The following is a 12,992-nucleotide window of genomic DNA, read 5'->3' on the forward strand; positions in this document are numbered from 1 at the left end:
ATGCATTCAAAAACATTAAAAAACTAATTTCAATTAAAAAAAAAAAAAAAACATATCCTTCATCTCGTACTATATTTAATAAAAACAAGTAAAGGAAAATACTGTAAAAATTCTTCCATAGCAAAACTTTTTCAGGACAAGACGGATTAATCCAATAGGGGATTTAAGCAATGGATAAACAAGCCGCTATTTCCCACGAGTTGGCTCGCGTGCTTGTTGGAATGGGAGGGACATCAACCAGTAACTTGATTCGCATAGCTGCTTAAACCTCTTGACATTAGACACTTTCTTCATCTTATGTATATCATTCTTATATCAGTATTGGATAAAAACTGGAGCGTGATTTACGAGGTCTTTGTTTTTTTATAAGTTGTATGATTAAGACTAATTGCTTGGACTGACATTGAATTTCAAGTAATGGTGAGGTCATACAAGTGATATCTTGGCTAGCAGTTTTTTTTATTTCCATTCAGAATGGTGGTCAGTCTGTTTGGGAAAGGCGAATTACAAGTGAATGTTGAAATTGACATGAATTCCAACAGCAGTGACAATAATAATAATAATAATAATAATAATAATAATAATAATAATAATAATAATAATAATAATATGATAATAACGAATTGCAAGTGAAAGTCAAAGTTAAGAGAGATTTCCAAAAGCAGTAATAGTATCTATAATAATAATAATAATAATAATAATAATAATAATAATAATAATAATAAAAATATGATGATGATGATGATGATAATGATGATGCCAATCTTATGAATTTCCCATCAACTTAAGTCTCAATAAAAACATCAAATTTTTTTTCTTGGACCAATTTTTCTATAAAAACTCAATTTATCATGAATAAAAAATATGATGATGATGATGATGAATTTCTAAACAACTTAAGTCTCAATAAAACAGATTTTTTTTTCTTGGACTATTTTTTTCATGGAAAGTAAATTTATCATAAACACTGTAAAACATTGAATTAAAGACGAAACACCAGTAATATGCCTCCAATAAAAACAACAGGAGCTCAGAAACTAACTAGACTTTAAATATAAGATTATATCACCACTACCTTACTTCAAACTCCATTTCATTTGTTTACTGGTGTGGAAAAGAAGGCAAACCACATACTGTCATCAAGATACCGTATACTTGAAAGATCCTTCCTTTTTTCTGATATATAAAAAAATTAACCCGTAACCCCATGGTAATGACCTTTCCTACATAGCAAGGTGTATATATATATATATATATATATTTATATATATATATTTATATATATATATATATTTATTATATATATATATATATATATTTATATATATATATATATTTATATATATATATATATATATATTTTATATATATATATATATATATATTTATATATTTATATCTATTTATATATCTATATATATATATATATATATATTTATATATATATATAATATATATATATATATATATATTTATATATATATATATATATAATATATATATATATATATATCTATATATATATATATATATATATAAATATATATATTTATATATATATATATATAATATATATATATATATATATATATATATATATATATATATATAAAGACACCTGCTTTTTATAACATAGGGTTTATTACATAGGGGACATACCACCAACTACGTGTTTCTATATTACGTATAAGTAAACTTGAAGCTAATAGGGAGGTCATTAACCTCCATCTCAAAATAACCAACACACACAAGCTATAAATTCGATTTTGTAACCAGGTGAGCTATACAGCAACGTTGCTAGGTAAACCTCAATTGTAGATCTGATCAATGCCAAAGCACAATCAGTAAAAATAACAATAGGGATGCCAGTGTTGGTAAGATGCTTTTATGTAACTATGTGGTCTTCCTTTCTTAGAAATTATATAAAAGCTATCAGAGTCAGACATAAGCTAATAGCTCCAAACCAAAGATACATGCAATTATATTCGGCCATAGCAATAATACACTTATAAGAGCTCCAAACCAAAGATACATGCAATTATATTTGGCCATAGAAACAATATACTTATAAGCTATAAATTGAAAAATAAAGTAAATAAAGGAGAGACGTCGTTCTAGCTTCTTATCCCTCTAAGAAAAGTTAGAGATTTGTTCCACAATGTGATTCAATGTGGCTCTTATCTTCTCAAAATTTAGCTTTCGAAGGTCAGACGCATCAAAGACATGACAGCTATCTTGCATTCAGTTTTCTTATCGCCCGTCAGTCCCCATAAAAACTAGACTTAAATGTATCCCTAACGCGGGATGATTACCAAAATCTTCCTGGTGGAAGACTTAATACATATACCCCTCACATGGGGTTTCTAAAGTCTAAAGTTAGATTCGGCAGTCCAATAAAAAAATAACTTCGGCAGTCCAATAAAAAAAATAACTATCATCCTTTATAATATAATTGTTTAAGAAAAAAAAAAGGCCAATGGAACGTGCATCTTAAATTCCCAAAGCCGTTTTATTATTATGTCCCGGGGATAAAAAAAAAGAAAAAAAGGAAGGAAGAAATGGCGAGGGGTCCAAATAAGCATGAGAAATATGAGAAATAATAATAATAATACTAATAATAATAATAATAATAATAATAATAATAATAATAATAATAATAATGAGAAAAATAAATCATGTTACTGCAACAACCAAAATATCAACTCGAGACAAAGTGGAGCAAAGAAACAATCTTACCACTTTTATCAAAATACATCCAATGGAAAATGTTTATTTTCACTATTCCCAAAAATCAAATACAACTGAAAATTGGATTCCCTCACTGGTAAATATTTTCTTAAAATCATACATTCATCTTAAACAGTTTTCTATGGGATGCAAAGTACACAGGCAAAAGCAAACACTGGTTATCACCATCATTCACTGGCAATGTTGGCCCAAGGGAAATTTATGGATTTCGCGCGGTTTCTTTAAATAAAGATTAGCGCATCCAATCAGTCTCAACAAGCAAATTAATTCTCACTGGCGATCCGGCTGTTTTGTGGTGTGTGTGTGTGTGTGTGTGTGTGTGTGTGTGTGTGTGTGTGTGTGTGTTGCTAGAGGCTAAGGGAAGACTTTGAAAAATAGTGTAATTTGTCATGATGTTTATAAAGAAACAACTGAAGTCGGTTTCTTTTTATGCAAAATGTACTGTTTGCATTGGATTAAAGAAGAGGCAAGAATTTGGCATTAATATAATACTTTACGTAACATTATCAGAATAATTGTGATATGCAATGTAAAACAAATGGTTAAAACAATTAGGAAAAGGTCAACACAACTCAATAAGCAAAAAGATGTTAAGGGAACCAGGAAGGTTTGCAAAAAAAAAAAAAAAAAAAAAAAAAAAAAAAGTAGCATCAATTAAAAAAAGGCAAGATGTCCCTACTTAATCTTATGATATTCAAAACATCTTTATAAAATAATTAAACACAATAATAAAATCACACATACAATTGAAGATAAATAACTCAAAAGTATACAACTTAGAGAGAAAAAAAGTCAATTCAGATCAAATGGTTATACAAAATGACAGGACACAGCGCATTTTGTTTTTGTTTGCGTTTTTTTTTCTCTCTCCCTCTTGGCGGGTCTCCGAGTGAGCATGGCAGAAGTCGGGAGTGACATCACTTCTGCAATCTGCTAGTGTTAGGAAAGCTTGCTTAGAGAAAGAACGGTGCCTTGCCAGCTGCTCTCTCTCTCTCTCTCTCTCTCTCTCTCTCTCTCTCTCTCTCTCTCTCTCTCTCTCTCTCTCTCTCTCTCTCTCTCTCAAATCAATCTAGCAGAGATCTGAAGAGAATTGGGACACTATCTCCCAGATGTAGATTATTCCGGCAAGATACGTAATTGTTGTTGTTATTACTATCTAATTTATAACCCTAGTTGGAAAAGAGCAGGATGCTAAAAGCTCTATAATTCCAAAAGGGGAAAGTAGCCCAGTGAGGAAAGAAAATGAGGAAACTAAACAGGCACTCGGTAAAGCGCATCCCTTTGCCTTGATCATATTTTATTTCAAAAGATAGGCAATTGAATTATGCACATTTAAGCATTAGTTTTATGTAAATTGGATAAAAATTGACCACCATATGGCAGAAATTTTTTTTTTACCTTGACCTTTGACCCAGTGACACAAATCTTAAGATATGCAATTGAATTATGCACATTTTGGCACTAGTTTCATGAAAATTGGATGAAAATTTACCATGATATAGCAAAAAGACGATTTTGACCTCTTTGTTACCTTGACCTTTGACCCAGCCACTCCCTGAATCTAATCAAACTGTCCTTAGATCATGGCCAATCATCCTACAAAATTTTATGAGATTCGATCAAATAGTTTTTGAGTTATGCAAATCACAAACACAGACAAACATACGCACAAATAAATACACAAACATGGGTAATGACATAACTATACCATGTTGTATACCATAAGATAGGCAATTGAATTATGCACATTTTGAAAATATTTTCTTGCAAATTGGATATAAATATACCATGATATAGCAAAATGACATTTTTACCTTTTCGTGACCTTGACCTTTGACCCAATCACTCCCAAAATCTAATCAAATTGTCCTTGGGTCATGGCCCTTCATCCCACCAAATTTCATGAGTTTCGGTCAAATAGTTTTTGAGTTATTCGAATCACAAACACAAATCCCAAACTCAGACAGACATACAAACATATGCCTATCAAAAAATTACTTTCGCCGCAATAAAGTTGGCGAAGGTAATAAATAAACTTTACACAAGAAGTAATGAATAAAAAATATTTTTTAAGATCAATAACAACATAAAAATAGATGTCATATATAATATAGGAAGAGAGATGTACGTCAACGTCTTCAACAAAAACATTTAGTGCAAGTTTGAACTTCTGAAATTCCACTGATTCAATTGCCTGATTAGGAAGATCATTCCACAAACTGGTCATAGCTGGAATAAAACTTTTCGCAGGTGTAAGGTTTCTTCTCAAAGGCTTTTCTACATCACAGTCCGTTCATCCTGGACACGTGCGCCCTAGGTGTGCATTTTAGATCCAGTGGCGAGTGTCTAGGGGACATGAGGCATGGCTAGCTGCATTCTGTCGATATGCAAAGTGTTCAGGAGCGTCTATGTGACACGCGAAAAAGTAAAGCGCGTCTTGTGAAGTGCCGAGGCACGTTTATGAAGTTTAGCGTGCACTTAAGGGCGCTACCACAATAGGCTCAAGAGGAGAGCTGTCTAATGGAGACAGGTGGTGCGCCAGAAAAGTGCTGGGGATTAGTGTATCCTGGCTATTAAGCACGGTACCACAACAGGCTCAGGAGAGAAGGGGTTGTCAAGTGGAGACAGGCGAGTCAAAGCGCTCAGCCGTGTGCATACGGCCATGCCTGCTTGCGTTGACAGACAGGTTGCTCGCTAACACAGATCCTTGTTAACAATTACAGGCCGTAATGGCAAGGTGCATCTGGGTAGTGTACGCATGGTAACTCCCGTTCTCAATCTCTCACAGGTTCAAAGAGCTACAATGAGGCGCATAAGGAGTAGTACGTGTTTGCTGAATGCGTTGCTACTGCAAGCTCAGGACAAGAGGCGTTGTCCAATGGGAACAGGTCAGCTAGCCCAAGCGAATGGGTGTAACAAGAGAAGGGCATGAGAGTTAAGCAAACACTAAGCATTTCTCTTGCCTCCTTGGGGAGAGCACACGTCACAGAGGAAATGCATGGGAGACATGTCAACATAAAAATGTCTCTACCCTTTGAGGGGAAAGCGCTAAGGAAAGCGCATGTAAATTCATGAGATCACATGAAGTTCTATTCCTCGTCTTCTTCCAAACTCATATGGGGAGGACAATCGGGAAGACTGTTTCAAGGGCGCTGCCATAAAGCGCTGACGATCATTCCTCTTTCTAGTTACAATATCAATTCTTAAAGCTTTTTTATAGAAACTTTTAAAGTCAAGTTTACTTTACTTTAACCAAACAAACAATCACAAAAATACTAGAAAGAAGTAATTAAAAGCTAAGAACTCCAGCCAGTGGCAGAACGTCTGTTCTCACCGACGGCTGAAATCAAAATGAGTGCTCGGTGAGCAAGCTTGGGGGCAAGGCTTCCCCGCACCCAGACAGGTAACTACCAGCAACCTGTTTACACCTGGTTATATAAGTTGAATTGCTGTATACTCCAGCTTCGCTAATAATCTATGCTATGTAAAGGACAAAGGTTTGCATTTGTGCCAGAACAAATTCATATTAACTGTTTAATTCCCTATTTGAAAAACAAAAGCATTCCTATTAATCCTGCTTGATTCATCGCAAAAAAAAAAAAAATCTAATACTGTAACTCTGCTTAATTCATCATTCAAAACAAAAAAGTTATATTAACCTTGCTTAATTCATCATCCAAGAATAATCTTAACAATACTTGATTTACCATTCAAAACACAAAAAATTCCACTAACCCTGCTAAATCAAAAATTCAAAGTTCAATGAAATTTATATCCACCATACTTAATTCACCACTGAACAAGTACTGTATTGGCTTGGTGGAGTACTTCAAGGAAAAGTAAGGCTGAAGATATGTGGATACTGCAAGGAAAAACAGGATTTTTATCTACAGCTCAAGTCCATCTTGGAGAAGGAGTAAAAGGCTGTACCTTGTAAGAAACAGGAAACCTACTAAATTAATGAAATTCTTGACAAGCGGTGAAAAGACAACCGTAATCTCACCATCTTTCTTCAGATGCTAGGATGGCACTAATGAAAACAGTTTTACATTACATCAAACATCAGGGGAAGAAGATGGAGGTGCCCTGTCCTAATTTCACCAAGGAGTAAAATGGGACGATGAGGGGCATTGATATGTACATGTTGATCTATCTTAACAAAACTCTTCTGAGGGGCTAGACGGTCTTCCTTTATGCTTTTTGGATACATCCTAGGCCTGTGTATTTGCAACAAATGGCTCCTGTACAAGAGAGACTGTAATCCTTGAAGGAAAAGCTTGAAATCTCACAGTTTGCAAGATGTCAATAGACTGCAACACCAAGCTAGAGCTGATGTCTGTGACAAAGAGGGGACACAAAACCAAGAGGCAACAAAACAACCAGAGGTATGATACCAAGGAGTGGCATATGCCTGTCTTTCTCCCCAATAGACAGACCTGCAAGCATCACTCCAAGATGGGTGATATCCACTGTATCCAATGATGTACATTGTCTGCCATGTGGTCCTTTGTATAGCACACACCAAGAACAGCTTCCCTCCCTTCCAGATGCTAATGCCAGTCCTTGCAAAAATTCTTCACCCTCTTAAGCCCAGTAGTAGTAGTAGTGCCAAGTACCTGACCATACCTCATGGGCCAGTCGTATCACATGTTATTTTGTATATTTATAATTTTCATGTCCTGTCTACGTCTTTGTCAATATTTTCCATTAAATATGAGGTTCTTGAGTAAGTTAGTAACCAATAACTTGTAATTTTAATATGATTTTCATGTTTTAAGTGTTAACGGGTAAATTTAAGGTCCTTTAGTAACATTGTAACTGTAAATTTTAATTCAATTTTAGATTTTTGCACTATTTGCTACATAAAAGTACTAAAAGTGAATTTTTTTTGAGTAAATGTTTCCCCAAAACATTGAAAAATTATATGAAACTTTTTTCTTTATCAAAGATACAAAAAATTATAAAAGAATATCAGTATGATTTGGTACTTATATTTGAAAAAAAAAAATAAAAAATAACTCTTGGGAATTCCCAGTAACTTCCCATACTGGGCAATAAGGCCCGGACGATATAGCATGGTTTTAGGTATCCAGACAAGTAATCCGTATGGGCTATATTTTTTTTTATACAATTTTGCAACACGCGACAGCTTTTTAGAAAAAAGACACATGAGTAATTCCTATTTACCACTATACTTTATGTGAAAGAAATTCTCACTAACCATATAAAAGCCTAAATTTATCTGGCACATTATTTGGTGGCTTGTTTAACTTCCATCAACAATATTACAGCTTACCACTCATTCTTATAACTACCACATCTACACCCTCAAAAAGATTGAAAAACCAACTAAGTACTGTAATTAGCACCTGGAGTAGTAATAAAAAAACAAGATAACAGAGCTGCAGTGGTAGACAGATTTACCTTATTGCTGTAATCCCCCCTCCGCTCCCACCACAAACATATATAGTAAATTGTTACTTACAATGGATACATCACTACACGACATAATTTCACCAAGCCCACAATGTCATACCTGAATGGGAAGGAGAAGCTAGCCTACTCTATAGTACAACCATTCTTCTTACCTTGAACTTGGAAAGTAGAAGGCCGTGATGTTCCCTTCCTCGGTAGTGCCAGGTCCAGGCTTATTCTACATCTGAAAGATAAAAATGTCACTTTAAATATCAAATACTGTAGAAATTGTAAAAGCTTGAGGCAAATGGCATACTGTTTAAACATGTACCAGTAATTACTGCATGATAAAATATCTCATAGAAGATAGTATGCACTGTATAAAGAAGTTATCTATATATTACATTGAATTGTGATGAGAACTGGGTCACTACCCATTGGAAACCACTCTGGCTTCCAGAAAGGATAACATGAATTGCATGAAAAAAGTAAGAATAAATTAAAAACTCCCTTCGTTGTACCCATTCACTCTTTTTCTGCCACAGGTGCATAGATAATGAATAACGGGTACCTAAATTATACAGACCGCTATGAAAAGAGAGTACAGGAGGAACACCAATGAACTTCGGATGATGCAAAGTCCCTACGCTAACCCAACCAAAGAAATATATGTATACCCTTCCCAAAACCCCAAGAAGAAAAAAAATACACAAAACTAAGAAAATCTCAAAAGCAGCAATAAAAGCATTCAAAATCAAATCCAAATTTACAAAGTAAACTTATCATAACACATCTCATTATGGGACCATAGGGCCAATAATTACCCCAAGGTCAATTTAACCAATCTTAACAATGTGAGGCAAATACTGAATGACACTGACATTAAGCATATTCTAAAAAGATAAATTCCAGATAAAATCGTGAATTTTAACCTCTCAAATATTGAATTGTTCATTTGTAAGTAGCTCCTCCTTCATTCCCCTACCATATGACGAAGTTGACCATATTTGGGCATATATGTATACTTGAATGTGATGTAGGAAGTTCTGTGACAACTCCTCAGTTCCTTTGTAGCTGTGTTATATGTTGGGTGTGCGTTATGAAGCCCAACATAACAAAGTGTAATGGCTGCTATTATGGCTGTTTCAATGCTATAGACAAGTTTTGCGGTAACACGGTATTCCTGGTGAAGTGAATAATTCTTTAAAAGCTCACTGTGTTACCCCTCAAAGGTTAAAGTGTCCCAAGTGCAATCCTGATTTAGCTTTTAGGGAAGACCAACACATTTTCTACTGCGAAGCTTCTGCAAAAAAAAAAAAAAAAAAAAAAAGTCAATCATAAGCCCTCGGCTAGGTCTGTGACCTTATGACCTAGGAAGGTTTGTAACCTGTGAAGGGGAGTCCAGGGGCTTGCCCCCCCCTTAAAGGGTATTTGTTTACCAGTGCATGCTCTCCATTTACTCCAAAATTATGCAGTCCTGAAGCTCTCCTCTTCTTGTACAGTATTTAGGAGGTTCTTTAAATGGGGGAAAGCAAAAAATGTTAAGATGTGTTGAGCAACGCGGGAGGGGTTATAAAAAACTAGCTCGGTTTCCTCACTTAACGACCTGTAACTAACATCGTCAACATAGTCAACCTAGCAGAAGTTCGTGACGCCAGCGTACATAAAAAGAAGTTCGTGACGCAAGTGTAAATTCAAAATATAGTATATACTAAATTAAAAATGGAGTAATTACTCAAAAGTGTCCATAAAATATACATTTCACAAATAGCAGCACTTTTGAGTAATTATTCCTTTTTTAATTTAGTATATATTTTGAATATAAGGTATACCAAATGTACTCTGGCATCACGAACTTCTGTTGGGTTGACCATGTTGGCGATGTCAGTTCCAGGTCTTTTAGTGAGGAAGCCAAGCTAGTTTTTTCATAACCCCTCCCCCCTTGCTCAACATATCTTAACATTTTTTGCTCCCCCCATTTAAAGAACCTCCTAATTACTGTACAAGAAGAGGAGAGCTGCATGACTATATGATTTTGGAGTAAATGGAGAGCGTGCTTTAGTAAACAAATACCCTCGAAAGCGTTGAATAATCCCGTTTTATCCTGTTTTTACACACTCAAAGTCCCAAGTTCCCATATGTGTCTGTCGGGAAAAGTGGGTCCATAATGGTAGAACAACTTATTTGCAGTGGAAATAGAGGTCAAATTCGTTGAAAACACACTATTTACTGTAAGAAAAGCTTTTTTTCCTATTAGAAATGCCGTCCCATGCTGTTCTATAATTTTACCAGATTAGATTCCAGACATTCCTTACACATCACATCTAAAGGCAATAGGCCTACCAAACCAGAAGGTTACACTTTATCAACTGTTCAACCGAGCAAAATTGTGTATTTTTTATAAGTATAACCATACTACCCACTATAACACATGCAAAATGGAATAGCATTAGTATTCCATTAAGAATTAAAAAAAAAAAAATAACAGCCTAAAATGACTTGGGTGCATCCTTAGTCTACAAGGAGGTTCTTCACATGATTTCCAGCTCCCATTCACTTTTGTCAGTTCAAACATTTGATATATTAGAATAACAGATCTTCAGAGAACCCCAATCCTGCGATGAGATAGACTCTACAAACAGACAACATTTACTATGGTTTAAAAATGATTTTAAAATGCTATAATTATGACAATACGCACGCTAAGCATCAGGGTAAGCAGTACCATCTTTCCCAAAGCTACCAATGACCAAGGTCATTTTAATAAACTACCATTCACATCAAAATTCCAATATTTTTTTGTCTGAAGTTTATCTAATTTTACACTTGATTCATAATTTACCTGAGCTTTAATTTTGGCGAGGGAGGGATTGGGAGCACTTGAACTTTACAGGAAACTTTGGTTATGTTACGTAAACATCAAACATGTTAAGAACTTAAGATCTATAATATTCCCAGTTCTTAATTAACTTCTTAAATTAAAATTATGTCTCTATATAATCATAAATATTAATTAGAATAAACACATAATTGTATATTCATAAAAAGATGCATTGTATAATAGGTAACTATTTGATGGAAATAAACATAAGTATTGGCTTTGGACGAAAAGCAGTATGCAGTAACTTCTCACTAAAAGTTAATATCTATAATATTTGCAGTTCTTAATTAACTTCCTAAATTACAATCATGTCTCTATATAATCATAAATATTAATTAGAATAAATACATAATTGTATATTCATAAAAAAGATGAATTGTACAATGGAAAATCGTTTGATGGGAATAAATATTATAGGTATTGGCTTGGACGAAAAGCAACAGACTCACAGTGTGCAATTGTTTATAGTTTGGTGAAGTGTCAAAATGTGCAATTTATCAAGTTATTTCTTTGTACTTTTTAAAATTGCCTATTGACAGTGATCTTTTGGAATCAAAATTTACCAGTGTTCGATGAATGTGAGTATGGATATTTTATATGTGTCTTAAATGAGTATATGAAAAGTAATCTATGTTTGACATGAGGCATTATAGCCTCGGTAGCGTGGATGATAAACCGGGCCAACCTTCAATAGTCCTTCATAGTATTAGGAGATTAGTAGAATAAGTATTGGTAGGTTGAAGATTATTATTATGAGCAGTCACTTTTAGCAGGCCACATTAATCGTGGTTAAGTGAATATTTTAACCCATAAATCACTTAAGGTGCTGTATTATTTTTCTGGCTAGTGTGTAGCCTTCTTTATCACAATACGAGGTAGACTTAACCTGTACCTTGTAATAAACTAGTGAAATTTATAAGTTTTGTTTGCTTGTGAAGTGAAAATTAAACTTATTACAGCAGTCTATCGTAGATGCCATAGCCTCTGTACCATGGTCTTCCACTGTCTTGGGTTAGAGTTCCCTTGCTTGAGGGTACACTCTGTCACACTATTCTATTTCGTGTCTCTTCCTTTTGTTTTGTTAAAGTTATCATAGTTTATACAGGAAATATATATTTATTTAAATGTCATTGTTCTTCAAATATATTTTTCTTTGTTTCCCATCCTCATTGAGCTATTTTCCCTGTTGGGACCCCTGGGCTTATAGCATCTTTCTTTTCCAACTAGGGTTGTAGCTTAGCGAGTAATAATGATAATGGGAAACTGCTTTAAAATATTTTGCCGTACAAGCAGATAAATGTAGGTGTCTTCGTTTACGGTGAGGTAAGGGGTCTCAAACAAGATCTTGAGCTAGTGTTATCATTTAATGTTTTAAAGATTGCTCATAAGTGGCTTGTAAAAGGGGCAGGACAATGAAGAGACAGACCATATTTTCAGCACCCAAGCCCAGTCCACCCATGCTAAGACCAGGAAGGGCCAGGCAATGGCTGCCGATGACTTGGCATGTCGACATATAGGCTCCCCTAAACCCCCATCCCTAGTTCATTAAGCCTTGGTAACACGGATGAGAATTGACTAGTGGGCACAAGAGTTTTTACGGTCAGTGGACAAACTATCGAAATGTCCGTTCCCGCAGTTAGTATAGACCTCAGTCAGTGGGCAGGATTTGACATGGATCTGGAATGATGCAACTGCCTGCTGCACAATAATACATAGCTCACTCACAGTTATGAATAATGAGTAAGTAATTTTTATTGCAATAAATACGGAATATAGTAATAAATTTACTTTGCGGCAATTGTAGACTGGTTCATTTTATTTAAATATAGGTTATTTTTCCTAAGCTTTTCACTGTAGAGTATAGCCTACATGTATATTATATTGTTTTCATTATAGAAGAGTATAATATTGGTTAGGACATTGGGACCCGCACAATTTAATAGGTCTT

The 12,992-nt window shown here is 34.4% G+C and overlaps 1 protein-coding gene across 3 annotated transcripts in view; it reads right to left on the reverse strand.

The window, feature by feature from the left end:
• LOC137617254 (uncharacterized) overlaps window positions 1-11,153 on the reverse strand; it is a 43,264-nt gene extending 32,111 nt beyond the window's left edge. For 2 of the 3 annotated variants that reach the window (XR_011039596.1, XM_068347226.1), the window contains exons 1-2: window positions 11,006-11,153; window positions 8,337-8,407 (exon numbers count right to left, since the gene is read on the reverse strand). The gene's annotated coding sequence lies outside the window, so the exon portion shown is untranslated. Of the gene's footprint in view, window positions 1-8,336; window positions 8,408-10,864; window positions 10,928-11,005 lie in introns of those variants that run through there. The other variant, XM_068347227.1, reaches the window with a different exon arrangement.
• Between the last annotated feature and the right edge of the window lie 1,839 nt (window positions 11,154-12,992).

The sequence above is a fragment of the Palaemon carinicauda genome, chromosome 23 (assembly GCF_036898095.1).
Source record: "Palaemon carinicauda isolate YSFRI2023 chromosome 23, ASM3689809v2, whole genome shotgun sequence".
Classification (NCBI taxonomy): domain Eukaryota; kingdom Metazoa; phylum Arthropoda; class Malacostraca; order Decapoda; family Palaemonidae; genus Palaemon; species Palaemon carinicauda.